Here is a 16773-nt window from a genome sequence, read left to right on the forward strand (position 1 = left end):
ATGACACTGAGGATCCAGTGGTGTGTCCTTTGACCACCTGGTGCCTCAGTAACAAGGACAGCTGACATTTGTCAGGAGCAGGAATATGAAGTCTAATTGGATTTTTTTTTTCCCTTGATAAACTTTGTGAAGGTTACATTTTCTCTGCATAGGTTTTCTGTCAGGCCACGGTCAAAAGGACATACAAGTTAGAACTGTCTCTATATTGTCCATATGTTTGAGGGTAAGCATGACAGACTGGTAAACTGCCCCGAGTACTCTGCTTCTTGGCAAATGCATGCTGAGATAGGTTCCAGCCCCCCCCGAGACCCTGAAGCACAAGTACAGTGGAAAATGTATGGATGCGTAAATAAACCTTTTGATAATCTTTTCTTCAACAAGATGATATATACTTGAATTTCTTCTCATCAGTAGATTTTTCTTTACTGTTGGCCCACATAAAAAACAACCTAAATAACAACAGCATTACTAATAGAGCCGATGACTGAGCATGATTTGGTTGAGGCAATGCAGCAAAGCAACATACATCTAATTGCCAGTTGCTCAGGCTGATCTTGGAGTGGCTGTGCTTTCCAATGGAAATTGAAAACCGCGGAGGGATGTCTCTTTGTTGGCACTACATCACCAAATCCCTCTGCCTTGTTATGGGACTGCTCTTTACTTGGCAGGCTACCACATCCAATTAGTTAACCAGGCACGAAAGCAGCTGAAGCAAATATGGCTGCATGAACCCACACTGTCTAAAATACAACTATAACCACAGTTCATTAGAGTCAGTCATTCCTCAATGCTGGATCAACCAAACCACACTGCTGGGGGAAAAAAAAGCTCCAACAGATTCCCTGGGGGAGGAGTACCAGCACAGTTGGAGGAGCTTGGAGAGGCAGCAGCTAACCATGCTCGATGTGCAGATATTGCCCAGCTGGGCCCACAGATATTACACTGAGACACAACACGACAAATGAGATCGTGCACAGAATAACTGAGATTAGTGTTGTACTCAACATAAGCGTTTCGGAAGCATTTTGCAGCAGAACCAGTGGTATAAATTAGCTGAGGAGACGACCTGACATGATGGCAAATGACAAACAAGCTCATCCCTACAGCTGGCTTTGAGGCAAATATGGAAATTGAGGCAACCCTTTCATAACTCTGGAAGAATATCCTAACTAGAAAAATATACACAACTTACTATAAACATTACCTGCAAGAAATGATCTGGACTTTGGTATAGTTTCTGATAATTTTTCTTTACATTGTGTAAGAGACTAGCAAAAATAAGAGCTCAATCAGAACCCAGGTGGCTAGACCACAATGAACTGGATCAGTCTTTCATCATCATTCAAACTTCATTATCCAATCAAAAGAATGACATTAGTCATAATCCGAGACCATCTTTTCATTTTGGGAAAACAAGGTCTACTGGACAGCGGAGATGTGGATTATCCTGCAGGAGAAATACATTAAGAATATAATCACTAATAATATAATATAAGAATATAATCATAAATAATCACTGGATCATTGGATATGAGCCAGTCATCTAGATAGTTAGCTGTGTTTCATCCCACAAGCTATGACTTTAAGTCTATAAGGGGATAAATTCAGTGACAGCTTTATTTTCAGCTGCTGTGTAACTATCTCTTCCAACATGTATCCAAACAATTAACTCTGAATACATTTTCTTTAGGCTTAGATTAGTGGCTTTCTTTCAGTCAATCACAAGCGGGGAGGCACACTTATTACTTAACTGTGGGATTATATACTGTAGACATCAAGTCACTGTGAACATCAATCAGGGGGTGAAATTACTCTCCCAGCTGGCATACAGCGTGTCTTACGTGACCCAGTGTGCCTTAGATGTACAGTAGTTTAATGTGCTCCTGGTGTGTCTTGAGTGCAACTAACAATTGTTTTCATTATTAATTAATCTGCTGATTATTTTCTTGATAAATCACATGGTCTATAAAATGTCAGAAAATGGTGAAAAATGTCGCTCTGTTTCTCAAAGCTCAAAGTGTCTTCTCTGGTCCCAACCAAAGGTATAAAGTTTACCATCATAGAAGTCTAAAGAAATCAGAATGTTTTCATATTTGAGAAGCTGGAATCTGGGATATGGACTTTTTTTCCCTAAAAAACAAAAAAAAAAAGACGATTACAACAATTAATGGATTATCAAAATAGATCTTTCTTTGGTAGTTCAGTGGGTGAAATTGTTTTTCTCACAGGCTTGTAACATATTAGAATGATTGAAGAAATAAAGAAATTTTAGCACCATATGAAATAGAGATAGGACCAATAGCAGTAAGGAACCCTTTGAGAATTGATGAAATTGTCTGAACAGTACATTTTTTAAAATATTTTTTTTGTAGATTATAGTATACAGAACTACAATAAAGATATGATGACAATACAATTACAAGATAACAAATATTATCACGATATAATTGTAATCATATAATCTCTGCTGGTGTGGTTAGATTTGAACAGCCAGTCTGTGTGGTGGATGGTAGATTCACAGGATGTTTTTAAGGAAGAGACAGAACTGTGGCTCAGTTAAACTAACTTCAGCCTACTTTTTAATTGGCAGCAGTATCTGCTCTCCTCTGCTTGTATGACGACTTTTCCCTCACACATTCCCCGTCCGACTTTGACTGATTGCACCGGAAGCACCTGCTCTTCAAAACTTGTAAAAACTCGCAATGTTTGCTGCTCTTTGTCTCCGTACATTCATGTTATCAAACCACTTCCACACAACTGACGTTGTTCTATTTTTGAAACTCCGCCACAGTGGAGCCAGAAGCGATGTTACATTTGTTTTCTGCCATCTGTGATGTCATAATGTAGTCATAATGAAATGCATCATACATGGCAGAAACATGTGAATAACATATTTTAATCACATTAAGATTTATACCAGTATTATAATGAATGATACGATATGACGCACCCCTACCTGCTGCCATCAAAAGCTTTTTGGCTTTAGTTTTAACATTTTCTGCAAGTGTTTTATACATGCTTCATCAGGCTTGCATTGCTTGTTTGCTTTGACAAATGTGTAAATAAACTTTTTTGGAGCAAGCCCTTTGTGATGGCTGCACTTGCAGCCACACAGCTGCACTGAAGTTTGTATCCCAGCTGGCACTCACACTTTGGTTTCTTTTACATTTGTAGTTCATTTTTTCCTCAGTTAGCTAATTTCAATTACATTTCACATTGCATACAAATAAATAACAACACACTGGGTTTTGTTTCATACATCATACTCATTTCATTTTACAGTTTGGCAGTACATTAGTTTCTATTTGTAGCGCACACGTTTGGTTAACTTTTGTACAGTCATTAGTTTAAGTTGTTCTAATTTTCATTTTTGAGTTACCAGTGTTGGGGTGCTGCTCCTGGAGGACATCTGGCCAGGCCTGGGCAAAGGATGTGCACCAGGACATGGAATGGTTAAATACAGGAAGTGGCCAATTGGGTCATACCAAGTCCTGCCACCTCATAGGGGGGAACTGTTTATTTCAAGTTTAGTCATATTGTTTGTTTCTCTTTATTGAATGTTTAGTTGGGTATTTTTGGTTTAGTTGATTTAGTTGAGTTAACCTGTTTTGGGTTTAGGGTTAAGTTCACTTTAGTTGAGTTCTGTTTATTTGACCTCTTTTATGGGCCCTGAACTTTATTTACATATTTTGTCATTTGTACCTTTTTTGCATTTTTTGGGTAAAATAAAAACCCTCTTTTTTGAAAACACCTGAGTCTCCTTTGTCTGCCAGCTCGGTCCCTTACACCCTTTCTTCAGTTTTGATTGATTAATTTACTTGTTTCTGTCAAATACATTTAGTTCATATATCAGATTTGTCTGAACACAAACCTTGATGTATAAAACCACAGATAAAGCACATGTTCACTGGGATCCCAGTGTTCAGTTTTTCCATAGCAGACATTGACAAGTTATTGACAAGTAATTTTATAAAATCAGATGCTTTGGAAGTATTTAAAAGTATTTAAAAGCTCCTTTATATTAGATGAGATCAAGCTATGTAGTTTTAGAGGCAATCAGCACAACAGCTTAAAGGGAAACTTTTGTGTCTACGTGACTAATGGGGACAACAAATTTTGAAATTGGTCCAGTATTGAGTGAGATTGTGCATGGTCTTTCCATAATGTTGTAATAACAATCTGAGCCTGTCAGTGGCAGAAACAAGCATTTTTAGTGTATATACATTGACAGGCTCAATTTCCCTGAAGGATTACATCGCAGCCCGTTTCAGCTCCCTGCCAGTGACGCATGAACACATAAACATAAACAAAATAAAGGCACATAATCGTCTCAGTACTGTACAAACAAAACAAAACATACAAGCAATCTGACATTACTCAACTGCTGTGTAATCGATTTTGTCTTTATTGAACACCAAACTTGTTCATATTGAAGTGGTGCAGAAAGGCAAATCTATGACAAAAAAAGCAGTGACTCACAGCCTAAATATTGTTCAGATTAAAACCTGCATAATTTGATTTTTGTGAGAAGACATAGACTCTAAATCCATTCATTAGAAAGGAGAGGGAAGGATCAATGTTTTCTCCATCAGAGTGATTTATTTTACCATAGAGGATTTGTTATTAAGATATTCCAAGAAAAAAAAGAGAAAGCAATTAAATGTTGGAAATAAGTCACAACCAGATAGCTGCACATATATTTTACCTAAATAAGAGATCAGATGTCCAATATATTCTTTATAGGATGTGGTAATCGGCAGTTTATGTTATTAATGGACATGATCTATATTGGCTGTATGATTTTCTGGATGCCTCAGGTCATTGTTGAGCATTTGATCCGCCACCACCAGGCTTTATGTTCTGTTTTTTTTACCAGCCAACTCCACCTATCAAACCCTGGTGTGCATAACGAATGTCATTTTAATCCTACTAATTTTAAACTCATTACATGTCCAACCTGGGAAATTCATGTTGCTGATTTAGTTCTAAATATTGAACCATGAACCATAATTGATTTATGGCCACCAAATTGAAAGGCTGTTTTATTAGATTGTACTATATTCTATCATGGTCATGTTATTTTGTCCATTGCTTGTATTGTATTTAGATAATTCAGTATTCACAACCATACTGAATTAAACATGACACTTTTGCATTTAATGCCACTTCCTCTCTTCTTATTTACCTTTTCCTCTCTTCTTACCAGCCCTCGTTAAATAAAAGATATGCTTGAGATATTCAGATATTCGGATTTTGACCCACGTTGCACATGTTGGTTCAAAGCATCACAGGATTATCACTATTTCTATGGAACTCCTACATTATTGCAAAACCCGTTAAAGCATTAAGAGTAAGTAGAGCTTCATAACACACTTAGATACAGTGGCATGGCTCACCACAGTTTGTCTGATAACGCAGAAAGAGAAGCTATATGCTGCAGGGGACAGTGAAGGATGCAATGAGGCTGACTTAATAAACTGGGTGGATAAGCACCAGCTCTAGTGGTGTTGAGTCTAAGCAGCCATGCGCACATAATTCACAACACAGCTGATACTCTAGTATAGACTATGTCATTCAGATGCAGTGGAGTTTACATCCACGCAGTCACCATCCAGCTTGCAATGAAAACTTTCACATGCCTATGGTTTTGCTGATTGCTCAGGTCAAAAGGCACCATATTCAGGTTAAAATTTGACTTAATATAGTTGAAAAACATTTTTTTTTAGAAGTCTGGGTTTGCATTTCAATGTGCTGCTTCATACTGATGTGTAATTATTCAAATGCTGTATAAACAATGGTCATATGTAACAAAGATGTCTAAAATATTTTTCACTCTCCAACCAAATTGAGCCCAGTTTTAACCTAAAATTTCATCCTGCAAATCAATATTTAGTGATTTAGTTATGAGTGCTTGTTGAAAAAATGGGCAAAAGAAAGAAAGGTTCACTTTTTTTTAATTTAATACCTTATTTCCATAGTTTTAGACAGTTTCACTCACCAGTTTCATTGTAGAAAAGAGTAGAAACAGTTTTACAGAGGTGACAGACCATCAACAAGAGCGATCAGTGCACAAGGACCACTACATTTATAAGGGCTTAGTATACTTTGAATAGAGCACTTGTCTGCTTGTCTAACACTGTCTGAAAGCCCCTTTTTGAATCTATTCAAAACAAACAATCACACCCACTCAACACAGTGATCTGTTAGGTGTGCAGAGGTGAAAATGTAGGTATTTTTTTAAACTTCTCTCTCAAACTCTCCTTTTTATTTGTCATACAACTACTTCCATCTGGAGGTAGAAATTATGAATCAGTTTGCTGATTCAAATTATATTATTAATTTCAAAGATTTGTAGTCACTATTTACTACATTCACTTTTTTTTAAGCTAAGTTCACACATCACTGCTCAGCTGCACTTCTTACTACCTACTACCTACTTTATCAGTAAGCAAATGCATTACAGTTAATACCACTGCAACATTCATTCATTCTTCGGTTCAGTAGTAAATTCAGTCTGTTGCTGGTTCAAGCTGATGAAAACATTCAGTCCAATACAAATCAAGGCCTGTACAAGCATTCTTTATAATATTAATAAGCTCAGCAGCCAAGTAATCAAGCAATCACAGCTGAACTGACAATGGTGGCCTCATTTTCCAGTGAAGGGAGCTCCGCTGCCAAAAAATACTGATTCGGTCAGTGACAATGCTGATTCAGTTCAGTCAGTGAGGATTTTATGTTAAGGTTTTGTTCATACATGTACTGAACGCCTCTACTTAAGTCAGTTTTCATGTTCTCAACCCATAGAGGTGTGATGTCATCCATTGGTTTACACTGGAGCTGGTTTGAAGTCCAGAGTTGCAGCTTATGGTCAGCACCATCTTTTCTGTTTGCAGCCTGGAGCTTCCAAATAAGGAGTGCGGGGTTTTACCTTTCACACTCTGGAAACAAGCCCCGCTACCTCAGACCGAAGTGAATGCTAGCTTACCAGAAACACTGAGAAGTATGGAAAAATTCAGTGAACTGTCAGTACACGGATGGTGCACTCAAAATGGTCAAAAAGTTGAGTGTGGAACTATGGACACTTCTCGCCCTCAATGGTTGCCATCTTGGCTACGTTGCGGAAGGGGAGGGACCACATCTCAAACTGGAAATGGCGGCCGAGGACATTGTAACTACGGTGAACATCGCCGCATTATACAAATGTAAGTCATACATGTGTTTTTTAGCATTAAGCACCACTATACTGTTGTCAGATATAAGCCATCGGTATGTTTATTGGGTCAATTTAGCAGTCTGTAATGATTTGGAAGCACAAACAATAATGCAATTGCTAACACTAGCTAATGCTAATTTGCGATTGTCATTTCTGGTAAATGCACAACAGCCGTGTTTGATTTGAGACAACTCTACCCTGTCGAAATTCACGGACTACGAAAGTAAGTACATAGTGTACACAGTGTACTACATGGAAGTATGTGAGCCGGGGAGAACATCAGGTGAGCCAATTGACTGTCAATCACACCTGTCAATCAACACCGACTAGGTAGACATCAAAGCTACTACACCTCTTCAAATCTTAACGGCGCTATAATTTCCAAAATGAGCACCAGCACACTTATAAGAGGGCCTGAATGTAGTGATTTAGACCATAATGACTCACTGAAAAAAATGATTGACTTAGTATTTCTAGAGAGAAGTTGACGCCTTCTGAATTGGAGTCAATTAGAATGAAGAATTTTTTGGAGCATCTAGTGGCCATGGTGACATTGCACTTTAAGGTACTTCAGCACCGACTTCAGACTCAAGTTGTGGTAGTTGCCACTTGGTTCTATCAAGTGCATCATGAATGCCTCCAAGGAAAGAATGCCCAAAATGTGCAATGTTATTCTCACGTGTATGATTTGGTGTGTCAAAACTACAAAGATACAAAATTCCTAGGGCGAGATTGGGATATTGTTCTTGCAGGTGGTTGGACCACAAGTCATTTGACCTTGTGTGTTTTAGACATGCTGAAGCCTGTAGTGTTTGTATTATAAAATTGGATTCTCATTTGTACTTTGTGTGAGTATTTCTACCATTATAGAGACAGAAAGGATGAGGTGAGACACAGCAACAAACACCAAATTAGGAAAATTCAACCCTGGAACAACATGGCTGAGTAGAGAAATTGGTGCAGTGAAGAAACCTGCATGCAGCAGATTGTAACTCTTCAAATTGACCCTTGGGAGGTGAACAATGGGAGACATTACACAGATTAACATGAGAGACAAATCAAAACCTCAACAGCACTGAGAGGCAACAGAAGACAACTTTGTAACTTTGCTTTCAGAGCTGAAAATTCATATCCAGGTGCCTGCATATCATCAGTTTGTGATGCTCAGAGCTTGCTGAAGATTTGGTTCGTAATGAAATGTTGTAATTTATTTTTATAGGTGTAATCATTTCTCCTCACCCTGCCTACGGCTACTACTATGTAAATGACTACTTCTACATCAGTTAGTGAATTCCCACACATATCCCAGAATGAAATTCGACAAGTCCCACAGAATGTAAATGAACTTGCCTATTACAATAAAATGTTTATGCATGGCCATATGAACACTGGGGCCTCTGTAGTTGCTGCAACACCGTTTGTTTTGCATTATGTTCTGCTGAGAAAACTATGTGTGGAGAAATCTCTCTGCCACTTGCATGAAGGATTTTCCCCTCTCTGACTGCTGGATGTCTGAAAATGAAGAAAAGCACTCGAGCTTGTATGAAATACGTTTTTTTTTGTGTTTTTTTTTATTAATAACCAACACCTGCAGAGTCCCAGATACATCCTGCATTGAGTGGGGCGGATCACAGATTAATACCAGGAGTGAAAGCTGATTTTTAGAGCGCAGTGAAGTGAAGTGAGCTGAATCTGACTGTGCTTCTTTTATTTTGTCATGGTAGATTGTCAAAGTTCCTCTTTTAGACGTCCACGCATTGCATTGGGATTTGGAACACTAATTTATGCTGCATGCAGTGTTTTGAAAGTTTTATGAAATTTTCCTGTTGAGCAGGTTCTTTCAATGAAATGAATGTGTAACACACCTACGTTTTTAGGTCTTTCAACTTACATAAGCAGATAATGACATTTAAGGATTTGAGTGAATTATTGCTTTAGGGAAATGGGCCCCTCTCCCACGTCAATTGAGAATACCCCTTGCAGAGTGAAAAGGACCCGTCAGTCTCCTTTTTCAGTGAACGAAGGACTGTCAAAATGGATCCATCAAATCAACCGGTCAGTGTTCTGCTGAGTTTGTCAAATACCCTTGCATCCCTTCCAAGCGGAGCCATCTTGTCGAAACATTTTGGTGAGCTCACCCCTCATTCAGGTAACCTGAAGTGCCAGATGCTTTGTTACACAGAATCATCTGAGAAGCCGTCCTTAGAAACTATTTGGAAAAGGGCAGCCACTTTCAAAAAATACTTAGCCTCTGATTGGATGAACCTGTCTATCACCTATCACATCGCTTCTTGCTGTCATCACACCTAAACTACACCTGTAGCTGCTAGTAGTTCTAGGACGCCGATTGGTTTGGCCACAAGCGCATAACTTGAAGCATGAAAAGATGGATTCTCACGTGATCTCGCTAATCCAGCTGCCTCGCAAGGTAATCACTCAGGTGTGTGCACACAGTTGGAGACACTGTCACGCAAATGTTTACACAGGCTGAGCCCACTTTACTGCCTGCCACTATGATGGACTGCAGCTTTGGCTGCGCATGCTGCAAAAGCTAGTCATTTCAAAAACATTCATCTGCTCACTGGCTGGATGCATACAGTTACCACAGCAACAATGAAATCACCCATAAATGTGTTTTTTTCTTTGTAATGGCACAGCTCTTGCACATATTCTTGGTTCCAGACCTGTGACGCATAGCCTGCGATATGTTTTAGAGCAGACTTCAAGATGCTGCTCTCTGTGTCTGTACATTAACATCTGAAAACAGGCCAAACATGCTTTTAATATCCTGAATGTGAAGCTTAAATGAAAGAAAGTTATCTATTTCCAATATATTTCTTGTTAGGTATCAACTCAATTACTTACAGTGACAATCAAAAGAAAAAATCTACCTCTGTAGTATACTACACATTTAATATAAATATTATTTAAAGAACATTTTAACATCAGCAACTGCATAAGAGCTTAAAAACCACAATGATAGACTACGAAATGTATGTTGACATCTGGTTTTCCACCAGATTTTGGATGGTTGAGGTAAAGTTTTTGCATATTAGACTGTTTTTTTGGATCTGCTTTGGTCACGTTGTCATGTTGAAACAGGAAAGAAGCTTCCTCAACCTTCCTTACACTGGTTATTTCTAATAGTACGATGATATTTATTATTATGATAATGTTTTTTATATTACATTATATTAGTATTATAATTTGATGATTATTATTATTTTATTATTGCTATGAATCTCAGTTACATACACATTTGTTTTCATTTACTACCAGACAACACGCTCAACAACACACAAACATTTTCGTTTTCAGGTCATGAACTACACAGAACCTGCTCACTCAGCAACCCATTTAGCTCCACATCGGTCATGTGTGTCACACTGAGATCTACGATCACGGTTTTGGATTGACGACCAAAGATTTCACCACGTTTCTCTCACAACTGTCAACTTTTGTCTCAGACAGCTCAAAAACAGTGTTCACAAGGGGTTGCGAGACAAATCTAAGAGGTTGCAAGATGATCATCAGACAAGGAAAGTAGTACAAACATGTTAATTTTTTTTAGACTTTCCTCTAATCTCTTCTTTTAATGTGGGAATTTCAAAACATGACAAAATATTACAGTATAACAAGAAAAGAAAACCTGTTAAAACTGGTGGTGTTCACCGTCTTAGTGACTATTTTTCATGTTGTTCACCTGCCTAATCTCTAACTCTCCTGTCATTGTAGATCCTGTCACACCCATCTGCCCTGCAATCACCTCATTCCCCTCACCTGAGTTTCCCCACCCATCTCCTCACCTGGATCCCATTAGGCTCATCAGTTACTCCTTGTGAATAACATGCCTGTTACCTGAGATCCTGCCTGTTTCCCGGTCTTGAGATTTAACTAGTCCCTTGAAGTTGTCTGCCTGGTTTGTGACCCCTGCTTGTTTTTTTGGACTGATTAAAGAATATTGGACTCTGCTCCTGTCTCTGAGGTCGTGCTTTTGGGTTCCGAGGTTCTGAGTCGTTACAGGTGGACATATGGAGCTGATAATGAGTAGAAATCCTTTTGTTTTAAGGATTAACAAGTTAAAAAGCTTAAGAACAATTGCTCTAAAATATCATTCTATGCTGTGTCATTCAGATTTCCACTAATTGGAAAAAATGTGTTCAAAAAAGTCAAAGAAAGACCAAAAATACAAAAAAGTATGTGAACAAGGTTGTCATTGCATCGATTGGCGTAAAAAGAGTCACTGAGTCATTTGTCACCAATGTCCTCGTGACAAACATGTCGATGTTTGTTCACGCTACATGTGTTAGCATACATTTGCAACTATAAACAACGGTTTGGTCTGTAGCTGTAATACTGTTAAGGGGAAAACTGGAGCACAGAGATCATCTAGCCAATAAAATCTAAAAAACATCTGGTACTATTGTGTCCAGATGTCAGAGAGAGTGAGTCCAACATAGGTGCGGGGTTGTGGCTTTTCTACAGTAGACTTAGGTTACATTTCTGCCACATTGTCAAAAGCAGCTCAGAGGATAAGCCCTCATCAGTCATGCACAGTGACTACTGTCTCCATGTCTGAGATCAGAGTGCTGTAGGAAAAGCAACCCAATGAAAGTAACTGATATGTTGCTTTGCTGGTTGCTTATCAAAAATACTTCGTTCTATGCACTGCTTTTCATGAAACAAGTTAACTAGAGGGGATAAAGAGGTGGTTTTTGTAGACTTAATGTGTTATTTTGCTCAGTCATCTCCCCTGTCAGACTAATTAACTTTTATGTGGCTTTAATAAGACTGGACATTGTGTTCTCAGGTTTTTCACAGATAATCTGCACCCCCAGGTTGCCTGTTTTTTTTTGTCTGATTTTGTCACACAGCACGGCAACTCTGGCAGGAGCAGTAATTGACTGCACCGGCAGCGTGTCATCCTCCATTCTTTCAGCTCCTGGATTTGTGGCGGCTCTGTCTCATCCTATTTCTCAAGAAATCTCAGATGCTTACACACGCTGATATCTCTAGCCATGGTACTTTACTTTTTCTGGGATTTTATTATTATCTATGGAGATCTTTTTGAAGTGATGCTCCTGTCTCCTCAGTGTCTCGAGAAAAAGATGCACTGCAGCGCTGAGCAAAATGAGAATGATAACTGGAATTCAAATTTGATGATGAAACATACTTCCCTGACACTTTCAGGTTCTTCTTTCATAATCATGTCTTATAGAAATCCATTCTTACAGCTAATCCCTTTGAGCTGAGTTGAAATAGAATAGCCATCTGAAGTAGTACAACTAACCAGTGAAGTGTTTGTATTTGAAGAAGATCCCTATTAATAGATTGAAAAGGCCAACCAGACTAATCCAGTATTATTTATTGTTGTTCATATTAGTTGTATCCTTTTTTTATAGGTGCACAATATAAGCAATTTCATGAAGTGTAAAAGGATATTAATACCAGTGAGATATTCACTGCTCTGAAGTGTACAGGCACACTGAGCTTTTGTTGCTGCTGTCAGAATTATAATAACCTCTGAATGACGCTGCGCAGACAATCTATATTGCAGAAAGGCTTAAAAAGTGAAGGAGCTTCAATAAAAATGTCTAAAATAAGAAATTATGCAATATCACTTAATATTTTAATTCCTAAATTAAACATATATTTCAAATGAAAACCATTTTGTATATAATAAATAAAGTAGTCATACAATACACGGCCAATATGTGATGTGAATATCTCATTCCAAAACCATGTGCATTAATCTAAAAGTTATATAAAACCTTTTATAGCTCCAGAGGGAGCTGTGTGAAATTTGATTAACTGCCTCAAGTGGTGCTACTTGAGTTATTGGGGCTGAATACTACAAGTTTGAAAATGAAAAAAAAAAAATCTGGAGGAAAGACGTGAGGTTATCAGACCTCTGTAGCCCTCTCTGCTCATCTCTGCTTGAGGTTAGCAGCTCCAGGCTATATTAGCCGCTACTAACATAACACAGCTGAAACTGTATAGCCCATGGATGTATTAAGAGAGATGGATATGGCCCTGCCACTCAGCCTTGCTGCCAATTAGTTGCGACTTGTAATATTACAGTGTGAAAATCCCCTGCGGCCCCAAAAAACATTTTCCCCAATAGACCGGGAAAATGTTTATCGCGAATATCTCACTGGTATTAATATCCTTTTACACTCAATGAAATTGCTCGTATTGTGCGCCTATAAAAAGGATCCTGATTGGGAATGAATGAGCAAGGCCAAAGAGAAAAACACTACTGCATATATTCAGTGGGCCACACAGTGCAGAAGAAAACCCAGAAGCTAGAAAGCCTTTTTAGCTCTTGTGTCAGGCAAGCAATTTCAATGAATCAGCTGGACTCAAAGGACTTTGCGTCCGGTTTCCAGTTCCCATAATGGTATAATTGAGTTACTGAGTCTCGTAGCATTGTGGGTAATGTAGATGCCAGAGTTTGACAAGGAAGAAGAATGTATGGAATAAAAAAGACAATGAGCCTCATTCACTAATACGTACGTAGAAATGTTCTTACTTTGGCACGCAAAATTACCGTCGGATTCATAACACATGTGCCCTAGTCAATTTTGTTCTTACCAACATGTTAGTGAATCAGAATCATTCTAAATTGACAAGTGTGTGCCCGCTATTGGTAATTAGCACTCTACCACACCCCCATTTCTCTATATAAGGAACGCTCTGTTGGAGCAGTGCAGCAGTGGAGAGAGCTGTCACGCATTGCAAAGAGGGCCATGATGGTAAAAACACAGAAAAACTTTACTGCTAGTGAAATGCAAACAATGGTCTGAGTAGAAGTAGAAGCCAGAAAAGGCAGATCTGGCTGGTAAACGTCCATAACGAAATAAAAAAGTTTGCATCGTCTTTTGTCTTTGTTCACAACAGGCCGTGATGCAGCGAACGCAGAGCGCTCCTTCCTGTGTCACTACTGAACTGTCAGGCTGTGAGGACACTGGACAGGCTGCTGGTTAACCAGCTGCGTATATCACGGCCACATCTGATGGTGGAAATGAATCGCTGTCACATTCTAATATGGAAATTCCAATATATAAGCTATTGTCATCTAAAAGTGGGACAATTTTAACATATTAATAATTTCATTACATTTATGATGATGATTTATAGATTACAAAGTCTTAGCTATTCATTTTATAATGACTAAATAGTGTATTATTAGCTATTTCACACTTTTAAATGTTGTAACTATATTTAGGTGAAATCTTTTTTAAATAATTGTGGTTCTGTTTACATTAAATAAATACTGACTATATCATTTTTTAAGGCCAGGATTTGTGCATATTGATGATTTGTTTGCAGAGTAAAAACAAGATCAGGTAAAAACATACTGATGAGTCTTGGATTTGTGCTAAAAATGCTCGTACACACAGTGTAAGCACAGATCTGTGAGTATGCACTGTTTGTGAATGAGGTCCAGTGTCTCTGGTTCTGCTGCAGTGAGTTTGACTCTTATGCTACAGGAAAAGTCAGGGGGATCACCAAGGTCAGTACAGTGGCAATCCATCCCAAAGCTGTTGAGACGTTTCATTCTGGGTCAAAGTAGTGGATTGACTGAGCCATGACTAATGATCTTCCACCCCAAACTGGGAGAACCATTTCTTTACGGATCAGGTTTTGTGCCACACCATCATGTTGACACACTGAAGAACAATCTGTTGCCACAAAGTTGGAAGCACCCTGTTGTCTAAATTAAGATATCATTGTGTGCTGTAGCATTACAGTTCCCCTTTACTGGAACAAGGTGCTGATAGTGTATCAGACAATTAAAACCTTTCACTTTAAACAATAAATCAGGCTAATAAAATGTGCATCTGAGAGCCGATGAAAGTTCAACACATGTTTGAGAGTCTAAATGTTAATGAGGCTTACTATCCTAATTGGCAGTTGTAGATCAATGAACTTAGACAGAGACATGATTACTGCAGCAAATGTCAACCTCATTCAGAGGAGGAGGAGAGTAAAGAAAGGCATGTAATGGTTGTAATCATATGTAATATTCTATACAATGATTTAATTGAATTTAACTATTCACATTCATACAAACATTTGTCAAGATGTTGGTGCAAACTACCAAACATGATGATTTCTTTCTTTTTTGTTGTTGTTGTTGTTGCACAAAATAGCATCAGTAATTCATTCTGACATTTGACTCAATGTCTTGCTGGAACTGCACAACTGCTTAATTTAGAAACCACATTTGTTTAAATGCCACATTTAACCAGTATGTTGTCCTCAAAGGAAACTGCATTTCCACAAGTATGTTAAAAGCATTGCCAACGATGCATCAAGCACTTAGAAGAAAAAAAATATCTGCTCCACGCAAATAGAAATAAAGAGCCCTGCCTGCAGTGCTGTTGTGATGTATGACAGGATCCTATTCTCATTCATTTTCTTAGCGATCAATCATAACGGCTCAAGTCTTTATGGTTAAAACATTAAATGAAAAGAATGATTAAGATTCACAGAGAACGGGTAACCTCCTGCTGGTGCTGGAAGTGAAGATGTAATGAGCCAAGCATCAATTCAGATAGAAGGGCACAGTAACTCTGTCACCACACAGGTGTCTCCCACGCTTCATTCAATCTTCAAGTAAACACAGCACTTCAGTAATTACGTATGACATTTTCACATAGATCACTGTTTTACCACTAAACACTGCTGATGTACATAACAAAATAGTGATTAAAGCCACAGTGTAGGCCTAGTAGTGACTTGATTAAATTGATTAGATTTTACTAGAACAAACACTCTTATATTCTCTTTATGTACAGGAAGTGATGGTGGTGTTTTATTTCCAGCAGAAGCACTTTACTGGGAATAAATTAATAGATAAATAAATAGATCTGAACATCATAAGCCACCGTTTCTGAACAAGTCCAAGGAAGACGTTTTGATTGACAGGTGATCTTCACAACAATGATTAATATAGATTATTACCTTAGTTTATTTTGCACATCTGTCATTCTAAAGTTCTCCTTTCTATTTAAAGGATAAATCTGGTGTTACAAAAAAGACCAAAAGCATGGATAAGTTGATCCTTGTAACATTGTCAAAGTAGCCAAACTCTGATATACCTTTTAAAAAATTTGTAAGATTTACATCTTCAGTAATAAAGACAGGTAGAGAAGTCAGAAAATACTGAACTAATGAGCCTTAAGTGTTTTATAGCTAATCAGTAAGTCTAATCTACAGGTCTCTCCTGGTTTAATCATAACCTGCTGTACACAATAAGCTACTATAGAGATCCTGAATACAATGGTGACATTTCGATATGGTGTTTTTTTTGTATGTGTGTGTGTGTCTAACCTTTGATTCACTTTTTTGAACAGTTGTTGTCTCTTATAATGCAATGTCCTTATACGATTTTGTCCATTGTTTGTTCTTGGGGATTCAGGTGTCATTGCTATTTGTGTTGTGATATTTCTGCAAGTCAGACAATGAACTCCTGTCCCCATCTGGCTGATCGGTTTATAGTCTGTGAAAACACCAGGGACAACGACGGAGGACTTCATCATTCTGTCTCTTGA

Source organism: Thunnus maccoyii, chromosome 9 (genome assembly GCF_910596095.1).
Source record: "Thunnus maccoyii chromosome 9, fThuMac1.1, whole genome shotgun sequence".
Taxonomy (NCBI): Eukaryota; Metazoa; Chordata; class Actinopteri; order Scombriformes; family Scombridae; genus Thunnus; species Thunnus maccoyii.